Genomic DNA, 24,878 nt, shown 5'->3' with positions numbered 1-24,878 from the left:
GTCTAGGATATCTTGAACTTTGACTGTCCTAAACCCTTCATCTGTAAGGTTGTCACAAAAGCAGGCCAAGAGCTTTACAAACTTGGATTCCTCTAGGAACAGATACTTTATGTAATCTATGGGAACCCATCTCTTTGAAGTGTGGTCAAGTGTATAGGCAAAATTTGAGAAATTATCTTGCATGTAAAGGATGAGATCTGAGAAGTCATCATTGGCTCGCATATATGTGCCTAGGACATCTAAAGTCCTATCAAACACTAAAAATAGGTCTTCCTCATGATCTGCAAATGCAGTTCGTGAGATGAAGTCATGGAACATAGTTCTAGCTGAATCCATGGCAAATAGCAGTTGATGTAGGGAGTAACTTCTAAGGACGGGAGTTTCCATGGCTCTGTAAATGTGAAAGTGAGAATGTGATGTAAAAAGGGCTCTTACCCCTTAATATATATCAAAATCCTAAAAATTAAAATTAATCATAAAATCCCCAAATTTTTTGAAAAACATTTACCACCATGAACTAAAAGGAGAAAACATTTAAAGAAATAACATTTTAATTTAATTGTCCATCATCTTTTGAAGCAATAACTAGGATTTGACAAACAAAAAATTAAATGCTGCACTAGTCAAACACATTGTTAGCAATCTTCAAAGTTGCAGGAGGAATGAAATTGGCACTATGCATGCACTTCTCCACACGGCGGCTGATCTTACCACCATTTAAGGTAAAGTAGAAGGACTCTGACATGCCATGCTCCATGACCAATAGTGTTCTCGCACATCCTTTAGAGTCCATTGCGATGTGACAGTCACATTCTTGACATCTCCCTCTTCAACATCAATAGAAAAACTTACCCCCGTATTGTCTTCATCATTAGAGTCTAGGGGAAGCCACCGGCCATATGTTTTCTTCCAGTGCTTGTACTGAAAAGCTAAATACAACATTTGGCATGACAAATGGTATCTAATAACCACATTGTCTTTACATGCGTGACATTGAAACACATCACCCTTTTGGTCAGCTGACCTGGTTCCCCAACTCATCCCAAGTAAATCTTCAAGAGCATTTTCATCTACACGCTTGTAGGACCACATAGTTGTTGTTCTATGCATATGTATATTCTGAAATAAAGAAGCAAAAATGTGGAGAGGCATAAACAAAGATAACCTTTCCCATTTGGATCCAAATGTAAACTTCATGGCCATGCCCACATCCTTTGCAATCTTGTCCTTGTACGATTGCAATGTCCTCGAGTCCACATTGCTGCAATCCATGTCTTGAAGTTGTGGTGGTGCAATGGTTTGCAGATGGCCATAGCTTGATGATGTCGTTGGAGTGATGTATGTTGCATTATACCAATACAAATTCTTCATCGCAAGGAGGCCAACTTCTCCCCAGGATGCATTTGCTTTCCTAAATCCTCATGAATCGCAGTGAACTTGCCTATGAATGATTCAACTGGTTCCCACTCCTTGAGGTCTGAAGGGAAAACATCTACCACCATGAATAAGAGCTCTTAGAAATCAAACACAAAATTTCCAAATGGACTCATTACACTTACAGGTGAAAAAGGTGCATAGATAGAAAGGCTCACAGTGTGATGGTGTATTTTGATTGATTGAATGATGGAGGAAGCCGCATATCTTTTCCCATGTAAACATGTTGCAATTTTGCGAGCCATCCTTTCTTCCCAAACTTGAACTTCAAGATGCGCCCCTTCCACTCATGCAAGATATCACCTCTCTTGCTCTTGGGAAGCTTATGTGGACGTTTAAATGATCCTTTCATCACTATCGAGTCATTTAAGGCATAGGTGCAAGGGATCCACTCATCCAATGCATTTTTGGTGTTCTAGAAGACACAAGAGGTCACAACATTGCGTGATCTTATAGCCTTTCTCCTCGCCATGCTTGCATGGGTTGCAACAGCAAGAATGGGACTCCTACACAAGGCAATGCAGCTCCAACAGAGGCACAAAAAAGAGGGAGAAGGAGAGGGACAGCAGAGCAGTAGCAACTTAGGCACAGAAGAGGGAGAAGGAGAGGGATAGAGCAGTAACAACAGAGGCACAGGAGAGGGATAGAGCAACAGCAACAGAGGCACAAGAGAGGGAGAGGGAAGAGAGAGAGAGAGAGAGAGGAGCTACAGCAAGCAGGTCAGAGCAGGAGGGAGCAGAGAAAGAGGGAGGAGAAGGAACATGCATGGGATTTGGTTCAAATATGAGTGATTTTGCAGGCTGTGGACTAGAACAGTGGGGGACAGAGGTCCTAGAAAGAGGGAGGGGAGAAGAAAAATTTGCCACAAGGGCCCTACCATCTCATTGAAGGCAATTTTGGGCTCATGTGGGGGAGGTGCACCTGGTAGGAGGGTCAAACATGGGCTAAGAGTTGGGGGGATGGTTTGGGTGGTCCCTAGTGTAAGGGGAGCAACCAATAGGGGCTCTCTGCAGGCTTGCCCACCCTCCACCTCAACATACCATTGCCCCACACCTTCTAGCACTCTCATTGGTACACCTCAAATCACTCTCTAATCCCTTGTTCAAAATTAGGAAACACTAATTGGAGGCCCTTTTGAGACCCCAATTCTCCCCTAATGTTGAGTTCTACCAGTATCACATTTGAAGAATGTAAAGGAGTTTTGAAGTTTGTTGTGAAGATCGATGTGTGAAATCGTCTAGGAAAAAAAGATAGAGAGAGTTTCTATCACTTTGATGGATCGAGCATTTGATCAATCGATCACAAAGTCTAGCTCAAAGTACTTCATTGTCCAATCAAAAAAGCATGTATGGTGGTTGGGCGCATTTGAGGTATGTAAACTATCACCTTCTAAATTAGTCTTTGCTCGAAATGTAATAAATTTTATATCATATATCTTGCAAACCTGTGGTTTTAAATTATAGGTGAAGACTGAGGACCATGCTGTACTTTATTGCGTATTTCATCAAACATATATACCATCAATTATCAAGAGTCCAACTCCAACGACACCATCTTCATGTTCTAGGGAAGGGTGATTTTCAAATTGAATGGCACATGGTAGGTGACCTGAAGACACTGAAGTGTGTGCTCAATATAAGCAAAGGGGGTAACCCAAAATCTCCTTGCTTGTACTCCAACAAACCACCACATGTCCTAGATTCTAAATGGTGGAAAAGAGCATCCAACAGAGATAAAGTAGATAAAAATTTCAAAGCAGTTCTTGAGATCCCATTATGCAATGTTCACATTTGTACACTATGTAGGATCATTGAGAAACTTTTTTTCCTATCTTGTGGATTTGCATGGAAACTTCTCCCTGAGAGCAAAAGAAAAGAGGCACTACAATCGTTAGAAGTAGTGCTATCAAAAATTGGCCTCCATGTAGGAGATGTACATATTACAAAGGATATTAAAAAATCTACAAATGGAAAAGATGTTTCTATCAGCCATCTATTCGTGGAGTAAAGGCTAAAAGATTTCTATCTCATCCAGAGAAAAAAAACATAAATAGCAGTAAAACAACCTATGTATCAAGGATAAAGTATAACTTGTGGAGAAAAGTCCACAATGCTGTAAAAGATCATCAGGTAGGTGGATTGGCAAGAGATGTCAAGGCCGAAGTGTGGAAATGCTTAGATAGAATTTTTGTTCTTTGTGACCAAGCCACCTTTAGCAAAAATGATCAACAAGCATTTGAAGAAGCGGTAAAGAGTTTTGGGAAGGCAATGAAAGAGGCTTGGACAACATGTAACATCACTCATTACATGGTAAGAACAATATCCTATTTTTGTGCATGTTTTTTTTAAAGAAAACAATCTTAGTTTTATATATTCTAATGCCCACTTGCATATGCATCAAAACAACATATAATATACAATCACCTTCCTTTCTTTGTAAAAAAATACAGATGCCCTGCAATTTGGTCCACATAGGGAATGGACACACTACATGGCGCGAAATGCATTCTTTAGACATAAACAACATTTTGGAGGAAAACAGAAAGCCAATAGCTTAGAAGAAGTGTTTTAGTGGTTGTATCAAGGAATACTAAAAAGACTTCAAGCCAAGAAGAAAGTTAACACATCACAAGTTAAGCTAGCTTTCAGGTTGTCTCAAAAGGAAAGAAGGAGATTTTGGAGAACTTAAATGCAGCACAAATACATGCTTAGTGGAGACTCTCAAAGATATTTGTAAACCACAAATGTGTAGATAGAAGCTAAGTGCTAAACCTTGATCATAAATCGGTGTCATCAAATGTAACAAATTTTTTTTTGCAATGACCAAGACTTGGATCTTTCATTCATAAGAAGTCATTGTATGCAACCATTGAAATATTTGAAATGTACTACATATATTTCTATTTCAAAATGTACATTGTTTTTGTCACAAATACACATAAACATAACTAAGGCATTCTAAAATGACAGTGTTCTCACAATTCAACCTTACTTATATCTTGTAAAATATACAATGCCAATGGTTCGCCAACTTTGCTTAGAATCTTTCTTTTGACTTTGATTGGAAACCTTTTCTTCTTCAGCTAAGGAGGAACTGAACTCTTATCATCTTGTGCTAGAGTTGTTGTGCTCTCCAATTTTCTCTTCAACTAATTTCTCGGGAAGGGCCACCAAAGAAGGCTCTCCATTCCTAATGAGCTTATGCTTTCCATAAGCTTCCAAGGAGAGGCGATCCTTTACAAATAGCACTTATTTCATTAATTTTGGACTTGTCAATGTACAAATTCATTTTTACATATACTTTTGGACTAGTTTTCAGATAAAATTTAAGAAAAACCCAATCTTCAAAGCACATATAAAAACATAAAAACAAGCATTTTTTTATATATTTTTAAAGGACATGAAACTAAAATTATAAAATTTAACGCAGCGCCTACATAAGTTACATGAAAAAATAAGATTCGGTTGTTGTAAACTCTCTTAATATTTAATGGTGTTAATAAACACCTTCAAAACTTAAGCCTGAGATTTTCAAGACTACAGCCTGAATTTTCTATTTTCAAGTCCTTAGCCTAAATTCAACCCATTCAAGAGCTGAGCTCATCTCTTCCTCATCGATGTAGTTAAAATTATAGAAGAGAAGTAAGGATTGATGAATTTTCTCCTGCATAACACTTTGTTTATTCCAAATGGCTTGCGCTTCCTCGGGGGAAAATCTTCCATAACGAGCCACACGCGAAGATATCTCACTTTGAAAGTCTATCAACTCTCTCCTATATGAGAGCAATTTATCTATTTCAGTAGTAGCCATACTTATTTTTCTTTCCTCTTCCTTCTCTAAGCCCTTCTGACAAGCAAAGTCATCCTTCTCGTACTGGGTTAATGGAGCTGGATTTTGCTTTCTCTCCTCTCTCTTTCCTTGGTTCTCGGCAATCCATTCTTTGAGGCTGCTAATGGCTTGCTCGACAGAATCGATTACCTTAAAAAGATCCATAATGGCTGCAAGATGAAAGGAGTATGCTTGAGAAGAGGAGGTAAGGCTGCGGGCAAGATGGAAGGAGCAAGCTTGAGGAGAGGAGTAAGGTAAGAAGAGTAAAGTGGAAGAAGTGTGGACAGGAGTAAGGTAAGAAGAGTAAAGTGGAAGAAGTTTTTGCTGCGGGTGAGATATAGAAGACGAACGAGGTGAGGAAGGTAACGAGAGTGAGGAAAGATATAGAAGACGAACGAGGTGAGGAAGGTAACGAGAGTGAGGAAGGTAACTAGAGGAGGTAAGGCAAGATGAAAGGAGTATGCTTGAGAAGAGGAGGCAAGGCTGCGGGCAAGATGGAAGGAGCAAGCTTGAGGAGAGGAGTAAGGTAAGAAGAGCAAAGTGGAAGAAGTGGGTGAGATATAGAAGATGAATGACTACTAGGGAATTTATAGAACTACAGATGCAAGACTGTAATGCGAGATGACTAGATGCAAGATCGTAATGCGAGACATTATAAAATAAAATGATGGGATGCAAGACCGTAATGGGAGACATTTGAGACATGTAAGATAGTGATAGTACATTGAAATCTATAAAATAAAATGATGGAACACAAGAATGATATAATTAATAGAATCTCATCATGAGATATTCTTTTAATATAATATAAGTTAGTAATTATTAGAATCTCATCATGAGATATTCTTTTAATATAATATAAGTTAGACTTGCTGTACATAATAAATTATAGATTTTGAGTACATTGAAATCTATAAAATAAAGTGATGGAACATAATAATGATATAATTATTAGATTCTCATCATAAGATATTTATTGTACATAATAAATTAGACTTTCAAAAAAGTAAAACCTAATGTATTGTAATGAATAAATATCATAAAATATCCTAATGTATTGCAACATTTAACATAAGTTTTAAAAACACTATCATTAATCAATACAAACAAGATAAAAATCTTCAAGGACTCATGTTTCTTTCTACATGTTTTACAACTGAATAGAGTCTGATGAGTCCTCTTGAGGCTGTGATTCTCTAAGAGTACATTGAGTCTCTACTTGTGTGGATGGTGTACATTGAGATTCTACTTCTGGTGCAATCGGGATAGACTTAATCTCTTCCTCCTTTACAAGATGTGATGTTGTAGATGCACATTGAGTCTCCACTTCTTGTGTAGGAAGAATGCATTGAGTCTCTAATTCAAGTGTAGAATGTAATGCTTCTACTTGAGGCTGTGATACAGAAGGAGACTGAATTTTCTCTTCTTTTTCTTTGGCTCCCTCAGGTTCTTCATTGAGTCCATCATGTTGTTTCCCAATGATAGTAGTTAGATAGTGAACAGTCTTAGCCACAAAATCTTGTAGCTCAAGCTTGGTATATGCTTCTATGGAGACATGTTCAAAAATTTCATTGAGATACAACATGAAGTTGTAGGCAATTCTCCACCCACTACCAAACATGTCTTTTTGCTCCACTGCGAGGCGTGTCTGGAAATTTGGTTGGTCTTGATGCTCCCTGATTTTCATAATCGCAGAAACTAACTTGTTTGCAGACCTGTCCATCATGACATATGACAAAGTGAATTTGTGTAGTAAATAGTAAGATGCATGTTCATAATGATATGATAAAAGAACACTTACCTGAACACCCCGTGAAAGCCTGTAATTGAGTTGACAAACCAACAATGGTCGTCATCAAGGTCCCATACTATCAGGCTCCAATGTGAACTACATCACCAATAAAGAGCGATAAGATTTATCACAATATTAAGTATTAATTGACACAATATTATAAATAAGAGAGTAAAAGAAAGATTGAGACCATACTTACTTCTCATAGTATGGCATAAAGACAAGTAGTATGCCATCCAAGTCTAAAGGTTGTAGAATTGAACAAACATCATCTACTATCTTCTTGGTATCACTAAGTACAGCTGAAAGAAGAGAATCGAGCATACAGACACGATTCTGTACTGATCTAGGAAAATGAGATATAACCGTACACTGCAGCAATAAATAAACAAATGTTAGAAGCAGATTGAATCAAATGATTGAAGTATCAAGCCAAGAGATGTTCATATCAAACCTTAGAAGCAGATTGAATCAAATGATTGAAGTATCAAGCCAAGAGATGTTCATATCAAACCTGAGGATGGCCATCATGACTTTGTCATTAGCCTCTTTCAAAGGGTCGGAGAGGATTGTAACTTCCTCGCTACCAAAAGTCAAAACACGAGGTTGCTTGCTAATGATGACCTTAACCTCAGAAGAGCTCCCCATATCGTCCAATACAGCGGTTACATCAGGACAACTTATGGGCGTAGCAACCAATGTTTCCTCTGGATGCTCCAGCACGTTATCAATAAATGCCTTAATGATAGATGACATAAATGCATATAGATGCAAGTCTGTATATGTGGACAATGAGGTTTCACCGCCTCTCAAATTAAAAATTTAAGCAAGGAGAAAAAAGCAGTTATATCCGACTCTCCACCCACAACTGTGGTCATCATTCTGCTTCCCTGCAAGGCATGTTACATACTCTATTTGATCTTCCAAGTCACCCTCCATTTGCATAAGTGCATCTATAGCACTTACCAACTTTCGAGCAGATCTACACATCAAAATAGAAAACATAAATGAATGTGCGCATTGCATAGGATGCATCTCATTGACATAATTATGACACAAGTAGGTTATACTTACTCTGACACACTGCCATGGATAGATGCTATTGAATTGACAAAGAAGCATTGCTTGGCTAAGATGTCCACAATTACCAAGCTCCAATGCAAGCTGCATTATCAATTAAGAATAATTATTATTTGATATAATCCTCCACAATGTAAGAGATAAGCTAGGTAGGGATTGATACTCACTCCTTGTGATATGCGGTAAAGATAACTCGCGCCGCAGTCAAATCAATAGGTTGCAACCACTTAAAAACATCATCTATGGTCTTCTGCTTATTGCTAAGTACACTAGAAACAAGAGGATCGACCATATATGCACATCTTTGTATATATAGCGGAAGCTGTTATAAAACCATACTGCAATAAAAAGAAAAGAATATTAGTTCATTTGATCCAATGGAAATACAAAAGCATAAAGTCAGTAAAAAGTTTGTGTCAAACCTGAGGATGGCTATTATAACCTTGTCATTGACCTCTTTCTTGAAGTTTATGAGGATTGAAATGTCCTCTTCATCGAATATAAAAGTAAGAGGTTGTTCTCGAACTTGAAACCTAACTTGAAATGACTTCTCCATTTGCTGCAATGTATGATTATTTTCTAGAGTCATCCGACGGATAGCCAGAGCAGCTTTGCTTTCTTGAGATGAGCTTTCTATATTCTCTGCTCCAACTATGTCCTCCTCATCCTCCTCCTCTCCCTTCTCCTATAAAAGGATAAAATAATTATGAGATTCAAAATTTTAAATTAATTATAAATTTAAAAAGACCTTTAAATGAATAAAGAAAATTAAACATAAGTTTTCATACCTCTACACATCTTCGTGGTCTTTTTATGTAACCTTCAGAGGCAAGGCCAGCAGTGTCATATCCATCTTCTTCTGCTTCCTTGCTATCGCTGGTGTCCTCACTATTATATCCAGAGCTTTAATCATTTTCATCATCTTTCTTGCTCTCATCATACATGATCATCTCTATGTCATCCTCTTCATGTGAGATCGGACCTTTCTTATCAAACTTTATTGTGAGAGAAGCCACGGTATCAAGGTATTCCAAGCAAGCAGGGCTCTCAATAATATTTACATTGTGTCCTTTTCTGATAAGAGCTTCAAACAGATGTCCCATTCGGCACAATGTGACTTCCCATCCGGACGGTAGCAAAAATTCCATCATACTAATTAAAAGATCAGCACTTTTTGCTGGCCTTTCATAGTGATTTGCGTTGCGATGGAGGGGACTTGGAGCTTCATGCTCTTCCAGCAGTAGTTGCAATCTCTTTGCATTCCCTCTTATATTGTTTTGTAAGGAGTGATCATTGTAAGGGCTCTTCATGCACAAGAAAAAGGTTTCTAGACTCTGTATCTTGAGACCGCATTCTCTCTTGTCCCTTTTTCTTGAGTATATCCCATTGTAAATCTTGAGCTCATTGCCATATTGTTTTTCTAGGGTAGCAGACATTTGTTCCTTGTCATCTTTATCAGAAAATATGACTATATTACATTGTCCCACTCTACCAATGGTGGTATGTAATATTCTGTCAAGGAGTTGACGGATGTCATCCGGTGATATTTCATAGACAAAGAAAAGCTGAGGTCTCTCCCAAGCAGTGTCGTCGGACAAAAAATCATTCAATGAAACTCCCTTGCACTCAACACTCTTTCCAGACTCTGAAATGATTTCATGTATGAAATAAAAGCCCTTGTTCAAAGTTTTTTCTTTTCTGAGAGTGTGGTTATTGATGACTTTTTGTGCATATGCATACACATTTTTCGGAATGTCACTTCTCATAGAGGGAGTAATTTCAGATCCATCATCTTCTACCTTCACCCATTTATGCGCCCAAGCCTTCTGTTTAGCTGACGGTAAAGCTGATGCCATCTGCCTCACAATGTTATGATCAATTTTACATTGGCTAATTGGAATATTTTTTTCTCCCAATAAATATTCAATTGCACTCTTTACTGCATCACGCATGACCTGTTGGATGATGCAATCTTCCATGCAATGATCTTTATCCTTTTTGCCAAAAAACCATTCTTTGGACATTAATTTCTCTGCAGCAAGACTTGCGTATTTGTCTGGTAGGTTTCTTAAAGGCCTCCACATCCGAGCTGTCATCTCTTTTTTCTCAATCTTCTTTGCCTTCTCTTTAATCAATGATGGAGCCTCATATGTAACATCTCCTTTCTCACATGCAAGACACACGTCTTTGATCTGATGAAAAACTTCATCACTACGGAAAAGTATGTTTGTGTAGTCTTGATACCTATCCCTTACTATCTTGAAGCTTGTAATCACCTCTGCTCTTTCCTACTTTCCCCTTGGTACAATGGCACTCTAGCATGTGTAGAAGTCAACAAGATTATCTGCTTCCACTTTAGTTGCAGTTCTTTTGAGAGTGGTCAAAGGAGAATTAAAAGTTTTCCATATGGTCCTAGCTTTGAGCAACATCTCTGAAGTGGAGGTGATTTTTCGTAGTGCATAAATGTCATGATTAAGTCTTTCCGACTCAATCAAATATTTTTTCTCGTTCTTGAAGATACAGATGCATGCAGAATAGTAGTGAAATTGAGGCACACTCGCGAAGGTTTGATAAGTAATTTCTCCTTTCTTGTATGCATCTCTAGAGCGCTCATTACAAGCATAGGCATAGTGCTGACCATCTATTGCCTCAAATGTACAATGAGCTAAGAAATTTCTCTTGGCATCCCTTATATGTCGTTCTGGATCATTCACTGAATTCTGTCCTTCTTGAAGTGAGGGAACTTGTTTTCCGAGGAACTTAGTGAATTGCATCTCAAAATCTATAGGCTGAGAGAAATTGATGGATTGACTATAATCTCCCATGACTGGCCAAAATGTTCTTGGACGGAGTACCAAATTAGAAACAACTGGTTTTTTTCCATCAATCAAAGCTTGAAAAATCTTTTCAGCATAGGATGTATCTAAGGTCCTGCTGTTGGTGAAGACACTTGCTTTGACCACTGTTGAAGCATGTATAACTTGAGTCTTCTGGCCCCATATATATCCTGGATCCTCATCTGTCACAACCTCATTCAAGCGAAGATTTAGGTTCTTCATTGATAACATTTCTGCTTCTAGATCTGACTCCATTTCAAGACCCTCCGCATCCTCTTCATGTTCTTCCTCTTCTCTTCTTTGCCCTTTCTTTGTATATGAATGACCTCTTTTTCCAGTTATAGGACTTGGAACTGTAGCTCGTGAAGTACTTGCCTTTTGCATTTGACGTCGAGGTTTATTTTTTAGGGGCTCAATGTGAACTGCTTTAGATCACCCTACTTCTTCTTCTATTGCCTCAACTTCAGGTATACTTAAGGGCTTCACTTGTTCTGTTATTCCATCAACTTCATGAGCTACACCATCTAAGTGAGTAATACCATGAACAAGAGATGCGTGTGCATGTCCTGTCTTATCTGATGCATGTCGTGTCTCACTCAATTCAATTTCTGTCTGAGATGCATGTGCATGTCCGGTCTCCACCAATTCAATTCCTGTCTCAGATGTAGATCCCTTGTAAGCATCCACGTGTACAAGACCCTCATCCATTGCTACAATGTGTTCTGTCTCATCCACTCCACTTCCTCTCTCATTCGTATTACCATGAACCAGGTCTACATGGCGTGTCTCATCACTTCCTTTCTCATGTGTGGATTCTTGCACCTTAGGTCCCTCCAATGAAGTTGAACCTTGTTGGATGACACCCTGAAAGTATTCAAGGATAATCTTTGATTGCATTTTTCTTGCTTCCTCAATGGGAAATTCCTCCCACACATGTTGAAGGATCTCCAATGCAAGAACCAATTCAGGAAATCTAGGTGCTTTTGGCGGCGGCATCACAAAGTGCATTGCATCTTTCTTAGAAAGAAGAAACGATCTGTTGCTCATTCTTGACTTTGTGTAAATCATCATTGTATTGCTGCCTTTTTCAATTTTTATTCCTACTAAGGTGCCCCCTTGAATCAAATTGCTCTTTGAGAAAGATACATTTGATGCCCACTCATCTTTCTCCAACTCTCTCTTTGTCATCACTAGAATGAGATTTCCTTTACTTAAGACCAAGAACCAATGCTTTCTTTGTTGTGTCAACAACTGTCCAGTTTGTGAAGTCCTTTGGGGCATAAATTCTTCCATTGTATTTCAGTGTCATACCATTGACAAATGCTGTAGCCTCAAGATCCATCCTGTATTCAAGCACAACACAAATTTTAAGTACTTTGACAAACTACAATTACTTTGAAAAATCAAAAGTACAATGAGTCCCATTAATACACCTCAAGTTTTTATTCTTCCCAATCATATAAGTATCAATTTCATGCTTTGGGAATAGCCTAAAAGGCTTTACAAGGCTTAGAGCATAAATGCTTTGGGAATAGCCTAAAAGGCTTTACAAGGCTTAGAGCATAAATGTGAAAAAAAATAAGGATTTACAATGATCTCTGAATACAAATTTGAAGTCTGTCATATATAAGTGCAAAATGCTCTGTCAACTCCCGCAACTGATATAAGTGTAAAATGCTCTATCAACTTCCACAACTGTAATCTGTCATGTCCACTGATACAACTTTCAATCATCTTGAAAGTTTAAAAACCTTAATCGTTGCTTAAATGGTAGGGTTGTTGTGACTATGAAACCGAATGTGAACGAATGGACTGACTCCGATTAGGAACTAGTCGGGAAATTTTGAGCATGGCTTTGATTGGTTTTTTTGGAGTTCTCTCCTCTAAGGACAAACTAATCTATGCTAATCTAGACTACACCAACCGTCGAAGCGAAGAAAAGCAAGAAATAATTTCTTTTCCATTGTTCTTTTTAATATCCTTAGGTTGCGAATTAAAAGCAAAAAATAATCTATTTTCCATTATTCTTTTTAATACACTAAGGTTGTGAGTTTAGAAAAGATAAAATTTATATTTTATCTTTTTTAAACTCACACCCCTTTCTCTCTCTCTCCCCCCTTCTCTCTCGCTGCCGCCCCCATCCTCCCACCCCACCTCCCCCATTCTCACTCTCTCCCTTCCCCTTCTCTCTCTCTCCCTTCCCCTTCTCATTTTAAAAAAGATAAAATTTATATTTTCAAAAACTAATTTACTTACAACTCATAAGAATTGAACATTCACATTAATAAGAAGTTAAAATCTTAATAAATTTGAATTTAAATAATAAAAACTATAAAGTAGTTGAACTTAAAGTTTATGAAAAAATAACGTAAAATAAAGAAAACAAGACTTAAAATTAAAATTTTAATATTTACCTAGAAGAATATATTAATTCTCCCTAAAAAGAAATAAATTAAAGTAATAATAACGAATGTAAGTTAAACTACTTTTAAAATTTTAATTTAAAATGTAATAAAATTAAAATTATTCCAAAACAAAATGCATTATAGTCTAAATTAAACTAGTAAATTGAAAATGAAAGTGAAACTCATTTTAAATTCAAAAACAAAGAAAAATTTAAAATTCAAGTTTCTACAAGTTTTGCTTTTAGCATACATTTGTCTTTTCACATCCACGCGTTTATCTTTTGAAACACAAGGTACAATTTTCACATCCACGCGTTTGTCTTTTGAAACACAAGGTTGTCTTTTATCACAATTTTCAAGTTTTCACACGTTTATCTTTTCAAACACAAGGATTCATAGTTTAAAAAAAGGCGGGAAATTTAAAATTCTAGTTTCCACACGTTTCTCTTTTCAAACACCAAGGTTTATAGTTTTGTTTGTTTAAGTTTCGACTAAATCACACACCAATCTCCTCTAATATGCCTCATTGATCGTAGCCCAAATTCTTCCATCAAAACATCTCTCCTTTATCTCTTCTTGATCGTCGCCCACTCATGTTTCCTCCTCATTGGTAAGATTTTCTATCTCGATCGTACTTTCTCTTGTGCCCTTCCTCTCTAAATTTTCATCAAACACCAAGGTTTATAGTTTTGTTTGTTTAAGTTTCGACTAAATCACCCACCAATCTCCTCTCATATGCCTCATTGATCGTAGCTCCTTTATCTTTTCTCGATCGTCGCCCACTCATTTCTCCTCTTCATTGGTAAGATTTTCTATCTCGATCGTACTTTCTCGTGTCCTCCCTCTCTAAATTTTCATCTCTCGTCCATCTCTCTCACTCCTCTCTCTCTCTTTCCTCTCCGCTCTAGTCTACGTTTCCTCTCATCTTAGTCTACTCTCTCCCCTCCTCTTCATTTCCCCTCTCTCTCTCTCTCTCCCTTTCTCCTCACCTTTTCCCTCTCTCTCACTTGTGCTCCCCACTCTCTCTCTCACTTGTCGCGGCCTCCCCCCCTCTCTCTCTCCCCTCCCCTCTCTCTCTCTCCCCCCATCTCTCCCTCTCGCTGCCGCGGCAGCGGCCTCCCCCTCTCTCTCTCTCTCTCCCCCCCTCTCTCTCTCTCTCTCTCTCCCCCCATCTCTCCCTCTCGCTGCCGCGGCAGCGGCCCCCCCTCTCTCTCTCTCTCTCTCCCCTCTCTCTCGCTGCGCCTCCCCCCCTTCTCTCTCTCTCTCCCCCCCTTCTCTCTCGCTGCCGCGGCAGCGGCCCCCCCTCTCTCTCTCTCCCTCCCCCTCTCTCTCGCTGCCGCAGCAGCGGCCCCCCCTTCTGTCTCTGTCGCCCCGCTCCTCTCCCACCCCCTTCTCTCTCTCTCCCCCCTTCTCTCTCGGTGCGGCAGCGGTCCCCCCCTTCTCTCTCTCTCCCTCCCCCTCTCTCTCGCTGCCACGCCCCCCTCTCTCTCTCCCCCCCCTCCTCTCTCGCTGCCGCGGCAGCGGCCCCCCCTCTCTCTCTCCTCTCCCCTCCCCTCCCTCCCTCTCCCCCCCCTCCCTCTCCTCCCTCCCTCTCTCCGCTGCCGCGGCAGCGGCCTCCCCCCCTGTCTCTCTCTCCCCCCATCCTCTCTCGCTGCCCCCCCTCCTCTCTCGCTGCCGCGGCAGCGGCCCCCCCTCCTCTCTCTCTCTCCCTCCCCCTCTCTCTCTCTCTCGCATCCCCCGCCTTCTCTCTCTCCCCCCCGCTCCTTCTCTCTCGCTGCCGCGACAGCGGCCCCCCCTCTCTCTCTCCCCTCCCCTCCCCTCCCTCTCCCCCCTCTCTCTCTCTCCCCCCCTCTCTCTCGATGCCCCCCCTTATCTCTCTCCCCCCCCTCTCTCTCTCCCTCCCCCTCTCTCTCTCCCTCCCCCTCTCTCTCGCTCTCGCATCCCCCCCTTCTCTCTCTCCCCCCCCTCCTCTCTCGCTGCCGTGGCAGCGGCCCCCCCCTCTCTCTCTCCCCTCCCCTCCCCTCCCTCTCCCCCCCCTCTATCTCGCTGCCCCCCCTTATCTCTCTCCCCCCCTCCTCTCTCGCTGCCGCAGTAGCGGCCCCCCCTCTCTCTTCCCTCTCCCCCCCCTTCCCTCTCCCCCCCTCCCCCTCTCTCGCTGCCGTGGCAGCGGCTCCCCCTCTCTCTCTCCCCTCCCTCTCCCCCCTCTCTCTCTCTCCCTCCCCTCTCTCTCGCTGCCCCCCCTTCTCTCTCTCCCCCCCCTCCCTCTCTCGCTGCTACGGCAGCGGCCGTGGCCCCCCCCTCTCTCTCTCCCTCCCCTCTCTCTCGCTGCCCCCGCCCCCCCCTTCCCTCTCCCCCCCCTCCCCCTCTCTCGCTGCCGCGGAAGCGGCTCCCCCCTCTCTCTCTCCCCTCCCCTCCCCTCCCCTCCCTCTCCCCCCTCTCTCTCGCTGCCCCCCCTTCTCTCTCTCCCCCCCTCCCTCTCTCGCTGTCGCGGCAGCGGCAGCGGCCCCCCCCTCTCTGTCTCTCCCTCCCCTCTCTCTCGCTGCCCCCCCTTCTCTCTCCCCCCCTCCTCTCTTGCTGCCGCGGCAACGGCCCCCCCTCTCTGTCTCTCCCTCCCCTCTCTCTCGCGCCCCCCCTCTCTCTCTCCCCCCCGTTCCTCTCTCGCTGCCGCGGCAGCCCCCCCTCCTCTCTCTCCCCCCTCGCCCTCCTCCCTCTCCCTCCCTCTCTCCGCTGCCGCGACAGCGTGTCGTGGCCTCCCCCCCCTCTCTCTCTCTCCCCCCCTCTCTCGCGCTGCCGCGCCTCCCCCTTCTCTCTCTCCCCATCCTCTCCTCTCTCGCTGCCGCGGCAGTGGCCCAACCCTTCTCTCTCTCTCCCCCCCTCCTCTCTCGCTGCCGCCGCAGCTGCCCCCCCCTCTCTCTCTCTCCCTCCCCCTCTCTCTCGCTGCTGCGGCCCCTCCCCTTCTCTCTCCCCCCCTCCTCTCTCGCTACCGCGGCAGCGCCCCCCCTCTCTCTCTCCCCTGCCCTCCCCTCCCTCTCCCCTCCCCTCTCTCTCCCCTCCCCTCCCCTCCCTCCCCCCCTCTCTCCGCTGCGGCGGCAACGGCCTCCCCCTCCCCTCTCTCTCTCCCCCCCCTCGCGGCTTCCCCCCTCTCTCCCCTCTCTTCCCCCCCTCCCCCTTCTCTCCCCCCTCCCTTTCTCTCCCCTCTCTTTTCCCCCCCTTCTCTCCTCTCTCTCCCTCTCTCTTTCTCTCTCTGTGTTGCTGCCGAGGCAGCAAGACTCTCCTCTCTTATATTCTCTCTCTAAAAATCTTTCCTTGACTTTTCTCTCTCTAAGTTCTCTCTCTATAATAAAATTTCAAAGAATACAAATTTTAAAAAAAGTACCTGGAAAAAAAAGTTGAAATCTATGCTTGTGCTTGCTTTTGCTCTTCCTCCTCTTTTTGCTTCTCCTCTTGCTCTTCCTTATTGAAATGAGAGAAACAATGAGAGAAGGAGAGTATATATAAGAAAAACTAGGGTTTTAAGTGCTTCTCTCTCATTGGTCCTTCTATAACATTATCTCCTCTCCCATTGGCCTCTCTATTAGATTATCTTCTCTCTCTCTCCCACCCACTCCCATCCTCCCACCCCATTCCCACTCCCACCCCATTCCCACTCCCACTCCCACCCCCATCCTCCCACCCCACCTCCCCCATTCTCACTCCCACGCCCACGCCCATTCTTTCACCTTCCCCATTCCCACTCCCTCTCCCACTCCCATCCTCCCACCCCACCCCTCCCACTCCCACCCTCACCCCACCCCCACCTCCCCCATTCCCACTCCCACTCCCACTCCCATTCTCCCACCCACTCCCATTCTCCCACCCACTCCCATCCTCCCACCTACACCTCTCACTCCCACTCCCATCCTCCCACCCCCACCCCTTCCCCCCCATTCCCACTCCCACTCCCATTCTCCCACCCTTATCCTCCCACCTCACCCCTCCCACTCCCATCCTCCCACTCCCTCTCCCACTCCCACTCCCACTCCCATTTTCCCACCCCCCCACCTCCCCCATTCCCACTCCCACTCCCATTTTCCCACCCCCCCCACCTCCCCCATTCCCACTCCCTCCCCCATCCTCCCACCCCACCCCTCCCACTTCCACCCCCACCTCCCCCATTCCCACTCCCATCCTCCCACCTCACCCCTCCCACTTCCACCCCCACCTCCCCCATTCCCACTCCCTCTCCCACTCCCATCCTCCCACTCCCATTCCCCACCCCTCCCACTCCCACTCCCATCCTCCCACCCTCACCCCACCCCCACCTCCCCCATTCCCACTGCCTCTCCCACTCCCACTCCCATTCTCCCACCCCCACCCCCACCTCCCCCATTCCCACTCCCTCTCCCACTCCCACTCCCATTCTCCCACCCCCACCCCCACCCCCACCTCCCCCATTCCCACTCCCTCTCCCACTCCCACTCCCATCCTCCCACCCCCACCCCCACCCCCACCCCCACCGCCCCCATTCCCACTCCCTCTCCCACTCTCCCTTTCTCCCACTACCACCCTCCCACACTCCCTTTCTCCACTTTCCCACTCTCCCTTTCTCCCACTACCACCCTCCCAACTATCAATTCCACTATTACTTATGAATTCTAATTAAAACTATTACTTAAATAAATGATATTACTTGAAAACACTCATAGGATTTAAGGTTTAGGATTTCGTGGTTTGGGTTTAGGATTTGGGGTTTGGTGAGTTAGGGTTTAGGGTTTAGGGTTTAGGGTTCAAGGTTTGAGGGTTAGGGTTTGGGGGTTAGGGTTTAGAGTTTGGTGGTTTAGGGTTTAGGGTTTGGGGGTTAGGGTTTAGGATTTAGGGTTTAGGGTTTAGGATTTAGGGTTTAGGGTTTAGGGTTTGGGGGTTAGGGTTTAGGGTTTAGGGTTTGCGGGTTAGGGTTTCGGGTTTGGGACTTAGATTTTAGGGTTTAGGGTTTAGGGTTTAGGAGCTAGGGTTTAGGGTTTAGGGTTTGGGAGTTAGGGTTTAGGGTTTACGGTTTGGGAGTTAGGGTTTAGGGTTTAGGGTTTTGGGTTTGGGGGTTAGGGTTTAGGGTTTAGGAGTAAGAGTTTAAGGTTTAGGGTTTAAGGTTTGGGGTTTAGGGTTTAGGGTTTAGGGTTTGGGAGTTAGGGTTTAGGGTTTAGGGTATGGGAGTTAGGGTTTAGGGTTTGGGGGTTAGGGTTTAGAGTTTAGGGTTTGGGGGTTAGGGTTAAGGGTTTAGGGTTTAGGGCTTAGGGTTTAGGAGTTAGGGTTTGCAAGTTAGGGTTAAGGGTTTAGGGTTTAGGGTTTAGGAGTTAGGGTTTAAGGTTTAGGGTTTAGGGTTTGGGAGTTAGGGTTTAGGGTTTGGGGGTTAGGGTTTAGGGTTTAGGGTTTGGGGGTTAGGGTTTAGGGTTAGGGTTTAGGGTTTAAGGTTTAGGGTTTAGGGTCTGGGAGTTAGGGTTTAGGGTTTACGAGTTAGGGTTTAGGGTTTGGGGTTTAGGGTTTAGGGTTTGGGAGTTAGGGTTTGGGGTTTGGGGGTTAGGGTTTAGGGTTTAGGGTTTAGGGTTTAGGAGTTTAGGGTTTAGAGTTTAGGGTTGTTATTGGTTAGGGTTGAGGGTTGAGGGTTTAGGGTTTAGGGTTGTTTTGGTTTACGGTTTAGGGTTTAGGGTTTAGGGTTGTTATTGGTTTACGGTTGTTATTGGTTAGTGTCTAATTAAATTTTCAAACAAGTTCTGGATTTTTAAATCATTAATAAAGTAGATTATTGAGAAGAGACTAATATTCTTTATAATGGTTGTTACAGCTTGTTTGCAAAGGAAACTCACAAAGGAGATGGCTACAAAATTTATTCCGGGGATGGAGGTGATTTTATGTTGCAAAAGAGAAGTAGTTGCATTTGCTACAATCCATGAAAGTGATCCAAATTCTATTTGTCACTTTAGAAGACTTGGCGAAGATAAGGTGGCAGTTATCGTATCAAGGATTCTTAGTGCACATGTTGAGCTAAAGCATAAGTGTGGGGATATGGAAATCCTTGGAGATGTTATGCCCTATAATACTTCCAACAAAGCATTTATTGCATGGTGAGACTTATCCAACACATGTCATCAGGAATACAAAGTGCATATCTTTGGATTTTAGAGTGGGAGATATTTTACAAATGTCATCATTTAGAAATAAGTATGTAGCAGAAGGTCAAGTCTTGGGATTTGAACAAGTTGAACACTGGACATTTGCGCAGATGAGAATTCAAAAAGTTACTGATGATGGTATGGATGATAACTCAATCTCATTGGATGGTCCCTCTATGAGGTAGGTAAGGATTTGAGATGGAGCATGCAATTTTTAAAGATTGGAAAGACTCGGCATGTGGTTTTTAATGATAAACATAATGTATACTACAACATCAAAGAATTGAAAGAATATGCCAATGTACCAAGCTCTATTCCTTCAGAGATGGATGATTCCAATGCACTCAACTATAGCACTGACATCTTATCAGAAGTCGATGAGTTCATTGGTACCGAGAAAGAAAAATGTTTCACAAGTGATGCCTTATCCGGGGTGGATGAGTTCATGCACATTGAGAACTTGGGCAAAGATGTCAAAAGTGTTATATCTTCAAGCATGGATGGCTTCATGGATACTGATAAAGTTCTTGGAGTCAAAGCAGGTAACTATGGAATTATGGAAATCATGCACGATAGTATAATGAGTGATGTTCTCCCTGGAGTAGAGGAGTTTCAAGAATATGGAGTTTTGAAATCCATAGAAAGTGCATCAATGAGCGATGTTCTCTCAGAAATAGATGAGTTTGAAGATCATTCTGGACACTCTATCACCACTGACTATGGAGTTATGAAATCCATAGAAAGTGCATCAATGAGTGATGTTCTCTCAGGAATAGATGAGTTTGAAGATCATTCGGGACACTCTAATGCCATTGTGACAAGTGGTTCTACGATTGTATCAAAAGTAGGGATGAGATCAACAAAGGACTATTCGGTGTTTGACTTTGATTGTGAACTTGTAAATGTTACAAATGGTTTGATGAATGTATCAAAAGCAAGGATGACATCAACAAAGGAATATTCAGTATTTGAATGTCAGAGTGATAAGATCAAGGATGCAACATCTCATGAAAACAACGTGACAAATAAATCTTACAAGGAGAACTACACAAATCCAAATAAGAATGTACAGAAGGTCCCAAAACGGACATACAGATGCATGAAAAGACAACGAGTGCAAGCAGATCCAGAAAAGCAACCAAAGAGAATAAGAGTAATGAATGAAGATGTTATGCTAAAAGCAATGCGATCTACATGCTGTAAGCATACATGTATGCGATCCATTAACTTACATGACATCAAGGGTTGTAGAGAACATGTCTGGCAAAGGAAAGGAAGCAGAAGATTTGAATACCTACTCACGAGATTGTCTTGCTTTCTTGTAAATGATAAGAGAAGGCGAAGTTCAGGACATCACATAAGGCCTCTTATAAATGGAAAAAGTATATGCAATAATGCATATCGCATTATTACAGGATTATCACATGGCACATATTGGAATTTGTCTAATAAAGCAAAGTATGGAGTTAAATTTAACATTCATGGAAACATAGGAAGGCCCAAAACAAGAGCCTCAACGGTTGCGGCAACAACAATTTTGAAAGATTACATTTATGAAAATGCTTTACCGCAACCCCACCTATCAGAAATGCATCTTCCGATAGGTTTGACCAAAAAAGAAGTATTTAACTCTATTGGAGAAACACAGAGGCAAAGAGGGCATGCACCTGCATCTTTTCATACTTTGTATACTCTTTGGAAAAAAAGCTTTGGACATGTTAAAATCCCAAAGAGGCAAAAAATGTCAAAGTGCAATGACTGTGATGATCTAAAGTGAGCACTTGAGAGTGCAACATCTCCAAAACAAAAAGAAGCTTACAAAAGAAAGAGAGAATTTCATCATGGACTTGTTTGACATTCTAGAATAAAATATGCATTTTGGAAGGAGCAAGCTATTTCTCACCCAAATGAGTACATGTGCATTATTGTAGATGGTATGGATCAAAATACAACAACATTACCTCGATTCGTTAACACTCCACCTAAGCTACAAGGCAAATACTTTTTAAAGACACATCTATGTGGAGTGTTAGTGCACGGATTTAAGTTTTTTGCAGACATATGGATTGATTCCTTGCATCTACACGATAGCAATCAAGTTGTAACATCCGTTATGAAGGCAATTCACAATGTACATGCAGAAAAAGGTCGCCTACCAGCAACTTTGAGAATACAAGCAGACAATTGCAGACGAGAGAATAAGAATGTACTCTTCTTTGCATTTTGCTCAATGCTAATCGCTCATAGAATCTTCAATGAGATTGAAGTTGGGTTTTTGTTGGTTGGGCACACACATGAGGATATCGATCAGGTATTTAGCACAGTTTCAAGAGAACTAAAACACAAGGACATGGAGACAATGGATGACTTGATAAGAAAATGTGGGAGGCAAGTTGGTGGCCGTAAGGAAGGAACAATATGCTCAATGGTTGAGAGGTTGTATGATTGGAAGAGATTTATTCTACCTTTCATACAAAAAGGTGGTGATGCCCTGATTGGTCATAGCGCTCCACACTATTTTCGATTTTTCTTAAAGGATGAAAAACCAGTGATGCAATGGCAACACTATTCTCTTGATACAAAATGGGAACCTGAAGAACCTTACTCTCTCTTAACTTCAATCCCGAGCAAAGAAATGCATCCAACATGGGCTCCTATAAAAGAATTCAGCGAGAAATCCAAAGGTGAAATAGAAGGCTTAAAAGCTTTTATTGCATACAAAGAGGAAATGCTCCGGAGATTTCCTGATTGGAAGCCCTCTTGGAAGGAACACACTACTGTTGTAATTAGCAAGACCTACCAATTGATAAAGGACCTTGCAAAAATGCGAGAAGATGATATTAAGGCAGAACGGCCTTTATTTTGGCCAAATGTTGGTAATGACTTGCGTCCAGCATGTGGTCTCTTTGAAAATGAGTTTGAATCGTTGCTCCCACCTCCATATTGTGGACCCAAGAAGAGAGAGTTTATGCCACAAATAGACATAGATGTCCATTGTTTTGTTGCAGTTCGACCATCGGATGATGAACATGAGAACGTGAAGTTTTGGGTTGCGAAAGTAGTTGACGTGAGCATGGATGACCGGGGGAGAGCTACAACATTTACAGTGGTGGGAGGTAGCAAGCTAAGGGTGTCCACTTCCGGACCACTTTCGGGTGAGTGTGACACCCGCTCGAGTGAAAATACAAAGGTTTTGCTTCGGTCTCCTACACCTCGATCGAGGTAGAAGCTCCAATGAAAATCACACACGAGCACAACCGAGCCTAGCCCATACCTCGATCGAGGTACGTATCTTTTTGCCGAACCGAGCCTATACCTCGATCGAGGTTTGCTGGCAAGCCAGCTACACATGCCACATCTACCTCGTCGAGGTATTGTGATCCTCCAGCTCAACCTCGATCGAGGTCACGTGGCATGTCCAGCAAACCTCGATCGAGGTATTGGCCATCCGAAAGGGCAACCAACAGGGCAGATGACATACCTCGATCGAGGTATTGTGGACACATGACTTGGCATCCCGTTTTCTGCCAACACACCACGATCGAGGTATCGTGGCATGTCAAAACCTCCATCGACGTGGATGTACCGAGATGTATGGGCATGTCACAATACCTCGATCGAGGTATCGTGGCATGGCCATACCTCGCTCGAGGTATATGTGCCGGGGTGTATGCGCATGGAAAGAATACCTCGATCGAGGTATTGTGGCATGCCAACGACATGCATGGTTATGTCAAGAGTACCTCGATCGAGGTATATGAGCCGGGATGTATGGGCATGGAAAGAATACCTCGATCGAGGTAGGTAAACCCTAATTTTTATTATAAAAGGAGAGCGACCCCCCTCATTCCGCATACCTCGATCGAGATCTGTCTCATTCAACGATTTCAGATTTGCCGGACTTCGACGGAAGAGCGCGAGTGACGGAGAGCGACGAACGGACTTCGACGGACATGGACGGAGCAGGAGCGGGAGAGTCCAGGTTGGCATTTTCTTTTGTGTAGCATTTTCTTTTATGTAGCATTTTCTTTTATGTAGAATTTGATTTAATTTTAGTTTAAAAAAAAAATTAAAAAATGCATTTTAATGTTTTTCTGAAATTTATGAATTACGGGATTTTTTATTTAAAATGTGAAAATTAAATTTTTTTTTAAATAGAGCTTTTTTTAGTAAATAAAAAAACGTTGATATTATTAATTATAAAATATTTTTAAATGTGAAATGTAGTTGAAATTTTTTTTTTTAATTTTTAAATTACGACATTTATAATTTAAAATGTGAAAATTTTAATTTTAAAAAACGTAATTTAAAATTTTAGTTTATAAGAAAAATTAAAAAATGCATTATAAATTTAGTTTTTCTTAAATTTATAAATTACGAGATTTTTTATTTAAAATGTGAAAATTAATTATTTTTTCTTTAAATTGAGCTTTTTTTAGTAAATAAAAAAACGTTGATATTATTAATTATAAAATATTTATAAATTTGAAATGTAGTTGTAAAATTTTTTTTTTAATTTTTAAATTACGACATTTATAATTTAAAATGTGAAAATTTTAATTTTAAAAAACGTAATTTAAAATTTTAGTTTATAAGAAAAATAATAAATGCATTATAAATTTAGTTTTTCTTAAATTTATAAATTACGAGATTTGTTATTTAAAATGTGAAAATTAATTATTTTTTTTAAATAGAGCCTTTTTTAGTAAATAAAAAAAGTTCATATTAATAATTATAAAATATTTATAAATTTCAAATGCATTTGTAAATTTTTTTTTTAATTTTTAAATTACGACATTTATAATTTAAAATGTGAAATTTTTAAATTTAAAAATCGTTTAATGAGGCTTTTTTTATTAAAAATGTGAAAATGTTAAATATTTCTGTTTTTTTTATGAGGTAGAATTTAAAAGAGAAATAATAAAAAATTTTAGGTTAAAAGAGAAATAATAAAAATTTTCTAAATTTGAAATGCAATATAATGTTTTTTTGAAATTTATGAATTACTACATTTTTTATTTAAAATGTGAAAATGAAATTGTATTTTCAAAATAGAGCTTTTTTATATGAAATTGTATTTTAAAAAAACGTTCATATTAATAATTGTAAAATATTATAATTTTGAAATGCATTTGTAAATTTTTTTAAAATTTTTGAATTAGGAGTTCTATATTTCTGTTTTTTTAATGTAGCATTTTCTTTTTGGTAGAATTTAATTAAATTTTAGTTTATAAGGAAAATTATAAAAAATTTCAAAATTTATAATGCATTTTAATGTTTTTTTGAAATTTGTAAATTACGACATTTTTTATTTAAAATGTGAAATGAGATTTTTTTTTGGTAAATAGAGCTCTTTCTA

Source organism: Dipteris shenzhenensis, chromosome 19, assembly GCF_047967505.1.
Source record: "Dipteris shenzhenensis isolate YYH24624 ecotype China chromosome 19, Dip_SZ_1.0, whole genome shotgun sequence".
NCBI classification, from domain to species: domain Eukaryota; kingdom Viridiplantae; phylum Streptophyta; class Polypodiopsida; order Gleicheniales; family Dipteridaceae; genus Dipteris; species Dipteris shenzhenensis.
This window is presented reverse-complemented; position numbering follows the sequence as displayed.